This window comes from Zophobas morio, unplaced genomic scaffold (genome assembly GCF_036711695.1).
Source record: "Zophobas morio isolate AGI-343-1 ecotype UQ-CSIRO unplaced genomic scaffold, CSIRO_AGI_Zmor_V1 ptg000350l, whole genome shotgun sequence".
Lineage (NCBI taxonomy): Eukaryota > Metazoa > Arthropoda > Insecta > Coleoptera > Tenebrionidae > Zophobas > Zophobas morio.
This window is the reverse complement of record NW_026972454.1, coordinates 53,203-58,523: the sequence shown is the minus strand read 5'-3', so window position 1 is coordinate 58,523 and position 5,321 is coordinate 53,203.

The following is a 5,321-nucleotide window of genomic DNA, read 5'->3' as shown; positions in this document are numbered from 1 at the left end:
TATGCATTCTGGCGTTCGTAGATACAAGAAAACTGTTAAAATTCTTCAGAAACGTCACTTTTGAAGTGTTTTCTTGTACTTTTAAGCCAATCAGATACCCTACGGGCTCGGAAAGTGCAACGAAACCATCAAATTTTAGCTAGAAACTGTATTTTTGTCGATTTTTATTGAATTTGAACTATATTTCAACGTTTTTTGATGGTTCTGAGCCACCAAACACACTTAAAGCATGCAGAATCGACTCAGAATAGGAAAAGGAGACGTTTAGGTCAATTTTATGCATTCTGGCGTTCGTAGATACAAGAAAACTGTTAAAATTCTTCAGAAACGTCACTTTTGAAGTGTTTTCTTGTACTTTTAAGCCAATCAGATACCCTACGGGCTCGGAAAGTGCAACGAAACCATCAAATTTTAGCTAGAAACTGTATTTTTGTCGATTTTTATTGAATTTGAACTATATTTCAACGTTTTTTGATGGTTCTGAGCCACCAAACACACTTAAAGCATGCAGAATCGACTCAGAATAGGAAAAGGAGACGTTTAGGTCAATTTTATGCATTCTGGCGTTCGTAGATACAAGAAAACTGTTAAAATTCTTCAGAAACGTCACTTTTGAAGTGTTTTCTTGTACTTTTAAGCCAATCAGATACCCTACGGGCTCGGAAAGTGCAACGAAACCATCAAATTTTAGCTAGAAACTGTATTTTTGTCGATTTTTATTGAATTTGAACTATATTTCAACGTTTTTTGATGGTTCTGAGCCACCAAACACACTTAAAGCATGCAGAATCGACTCAGAATAGGAAAAGGAGACGTTTAGGTCAATTTTATGCATTCTGGCGTTCGTAGATACAAGAAAACTGTTAAAATTCTTCAGAAACGTCACTTTTGAAGTGTTTTCTTGTACTTTTAAGCCAATCAGATACCCTACGGGCTCGGAAAGTGCAACGAAACCATCAAATTTTAGCTAGAAACTGTATTTTTGTCGATTTTTATTGAATTTGAACTATATTTCAACGTTTTTTGATGGTTCTGAGCCACCAAACACACTTAAAGCATGCAGAATCGACTCAGAATAGGAAAAGGAGACGTTTAGGTCAATTTTATGCATTCTGGCGTTCGTAGATACAAGAAAACTGTTAAAATTCTTCAGAAACGTCACTTTTGAAGTGTTTTCTTGTACTTTTAAGCCAATCAGATACCCTACGGGCTCGGAAAGTGCAACGAAACCATCAAATTTTAGCTAGAAACTGTATTTTTGTCGATTTTTATTGAATTTGAACTATATTTCAACGTTTTTTGATGGTTCTGAGCCACCAAACACACTTAAAGCATGCAGAATCGACTCAGAATAGGAAAAGGAGACGTTTAGGTCAATTTTATGCATTCTGGCGTTCGTAGATACAAGAAAACTGTTAAAATTCTTCAGAAACGTCACTTTTGAAGTGTTTTCTTGTACTTTTAAGCCAATCAGATACCCTACGGGCTCGGAAAGTGCAACGAAACCATCAAATTTTAGCTAGAAACTGTATTTTTGTCGATTTTTATTGAAATTGAACTATATTTCAACGTTTTTTGATGGTTCTGAGCCACCAAACACACTTAAAGCATGCAGAATCGACTCAGAATAGGAAAAGGAGACGTTTAGGTCAATTTTATGCATTCTGGCGTTCGTAGATACAAGAAAACTGTTAAAATTCTTCAGAAACGTCACTTTTGAAGTGTTTTCTTGTACTTTTAAGCCAATCAGATACCCTACGGGCTCGGAAAGTGCAACGAAACCATCAAATTTTAGCTAGAAACTGTATTTTTGTCGATTTTTATTGAATTTGAACTATATTTCAACGTTTTTTGATGGTTCTGAGCCACCAAACACACTTAAAGCATGCAGAATCGACTCAGAATAGGAAAAGGAGACGTTTAGGTCAATTTTATGCATTCTGGCGTTCGTAGATACAAGAAAACTGTTAAAATTCTTCAGAAACGTCACTTTTGAAGTGTTTTCTTGTACTTTTAAGCCAATCAGATACCCTACGGGCTCGGAAAGTGCAACGAAACCATCAAATTTTAGCTAGAAACTGTATTTTTGTCGATTTTTATTGAATTTGAACTATATTTCAACGTTTTTTGATGGTTCTGAGCCACCAAACACACTTAAAGCATGCAGAATCGACTCAGAATAGGAAAAGGAGACGTTTAGGTCAATTTTATGCATTCTGGCGTTCGTAGATACAAGAAAACTGTTAAAATTCTTCAGAAACGTCACTTTTGAAGTGTTTTCTTGTACTTTTAAGCCAATCAGATACCCTACGGGCTCGGAAAGTGCAACGAAACCATCAAATTTTAGCTAGAAACTGTATTTTTGTCGATTTTTATTGAATTTGAACTATATTTCAACGTTTTTTGATGGTTCTGAGCCACCAAACACACTTAAAGCATGCAGAATCGACTCAGAATAGGAAAAGGAGACGTTTAGGTCAATTTTATGCATTCTGGCGTTCGTAGATACAAGAAAACTGTTAAAATGCTTCAGAAACGTCACTTTTGAAGTGTTTTCTTATACTTTTAAGCCAATCAGATACCCTACGGGCTCGGAAAGTGCAACGAAACCATCAAATTTTAGCTAGAAACTGTATTTTTGTCGATTTTTATTGAATTTGAACTATATTTCAACGTTTTTTGATGGTTCTGAGCCACCAAACACACTTAAAGCATGCAGAATCGACTCAGAATAGGAAAAGGAGATGTTTAGGTCAATTTTATGCATTCTGGCGTTCGTAGATACAAGAAAACTGTTAAAATTCTTCAGAAACGTCACTTTTGAAGTGTTTTCTTGTACTTTTAAGCCAATCAGATACCCGACGGGCTCGGAAAGTGCAACGAAACCATCAAATTTTAGCTAGAAACTGTATTTTTGTCGATTTTTATTGAATTTGAACTATATTTCAACGTTTTTTGATGGTTCTGAGCCACCAAACACACTTAAAGCATGCAGAATCGACTCAGAATAGGAAAAGGAGACGTTTAGGTCAATTTTATGCATTCTGGCGTTCGTAGATACAAGAAAACTGTTAAAATTCTTCAGAAACGTCACTTTTGAAGTGTTTTCTTGTACTTTTAAGCCAATCAGATACCCTACGGGCTCGGAAAGTGCAACGAAACCATCAAATTTTAGCTAGAAACTGTATTTTTGTCGATTTTTATTGAATTTGAACTATATTTCAACGTTTTTTGATGGTTCTGAGCCACCAAACACACTTAATGCATGCAGAATCGACTCAGAATAGGAAAAGGAGACGTTTAGGTCAATTTTATGCATTCTGGCGTTCGTAGATACAAGAAAACTGTTAAAATTCTTCAGAAACGTCACTTTTGAAGTGTTTTCTTGTACTTTTAAGCCAATCAGATACCCTACGGGCTCGGAAAGTGCAACGAAACCATCAAATTTTAGCTAGAAACTGTATTTTTGTCGATTTTTATTGAATTTGAACTATATTTCAACGTTTTTTGATGGTTCTGAGCCACCAAACACACTTAAAGCATGCAGAATCGACTCAGAATAGGAAAAGGAGACGTTTAGGTCAATTTTATGCATTCTGGCGTTCGTAGATACAAGAAAACTGTTAAAATTCTTCAGAAACGTCACTTTTGAAGTGTTTTCTTGTACTTTTAAGCCAATCAGATTCCCTACGGGCTCGGAAAGTGCAACGAAACCATCAAATTTTAGCTAGAAACTGTATTTTTGTCGATTTTTATTGAATTTGAACTATATTTCAACGTTTTTTGATGGTTCTGAGCCACCAAACACACTTAAAGCATGCAGAATCGACTCAGAATAGGAAAAGGAGACGTTTAGGTCAATTTTATGCATTCTGGCGTTCGTAGATACAAGAAAACTGTTAAAATTCTTCAGAAACGTCACTTTTGAAGTGTTTTCTTGTACTTTTAAGCCAATCAGATACCCAACGGGCTCGGAAAGTGCAACGAAACCATCAAATTTTAGCTAGAAACTGTATTTTTGTCGATTTTTATTGAATTTGAACTATATTTCAACGTTTTTTGATGGTTCTGAGCCACCAAACACACTTAAAGCATGCAGAATCGACTCAGAATAGGAAAAGGAGACGTTTAGGTCAATTTTATGCATTCTGGCGTTCGTAGATACAAGAAAACTGTTAAAATTCTTCAGAAACGTCACTTTTGAAGTGTTTTCTTGTACTTTTAAGCCAATCAGATACCCTACGAGCTCGGAAAGTGCAACGAAACCATCAAATTTTAGCTAGAAACTGTATTTTTGTCGATTTTTATTGAATTTGAACTATATTTCAACGTTTTTTGATGGTTCTGAGCCACCAAACACACTTAAAGCATGCAGAATCGACTCAGAATAGGAAAAGGAGACGTTTAGGTCAATTTTATGAATTCTGGCGTTCGTAGATACAAGAAAACTGTTAAAATTCTTCAGAAACGTCACTTTTGAAGTGTTTTCTTGTACTTTTAAGCCAATCAGATACCCTACGGGCTCGGAAAGTGCAACGAAACCATCAAATTTTAGCTAGAAACTGTATTTTTGTCGATTTTTATTGAATTTGAACTATATTTCAACGCTTTTTGATGGTTCTGAGCCACCAAACACACTTAAAGCATGCAGAATCGACTCAAAATAGGAAAAGGAGACGTTTAGGTCAATTTTATGCATTCTGGCGTTCGTAGATACAAGAAAACTGTTAAAATGCTTCAGAAACGTCACTTTTGAAGTGTTTTCTTGTACTTTTAAGCCAATCAGATACCCTACGGGCTCGGAAAGTGCAACAAAACCATCAAATTTTAGCTAGAAACTGTATTTTTGTCGATTTTTATTGAATTTGAACTATATTTCAAAGTTTTTTGATGGTTCTGAGCCACCAAACACACTTAAAGCATGCAGAATCGACTCAGAATAGGAAAAGGAGACGTTTAGGTCAATTTTATGCATTCTGGCGTTCGTAGATACAAGAAAACTGTTAAAATTCTTCAGAAACGTCACTTTTGAAGTGTTTTCTTGTACTTTTAAGCCAATCAGATACCCTACGGGCTCGGAAAGTGCAACGAAACCATCAAATTTTAGCTAGAAACTGTATTTTTGTCGATTTTTATTGAATTTGAACTATATTTCAACGTTTTTTGATGGTTCTGAGCCACCAAACACACTTAAAGCATGCAGAATCGACTCAGAATAGGAAAAGGAGACGTTTAGGTCAATTTTATGCATTCTGGCGTTCGTAGATACAAGAAAACTGTTAAAATTCTTCAGAAACGTCACTTTTGAATTGTTTTCTTGT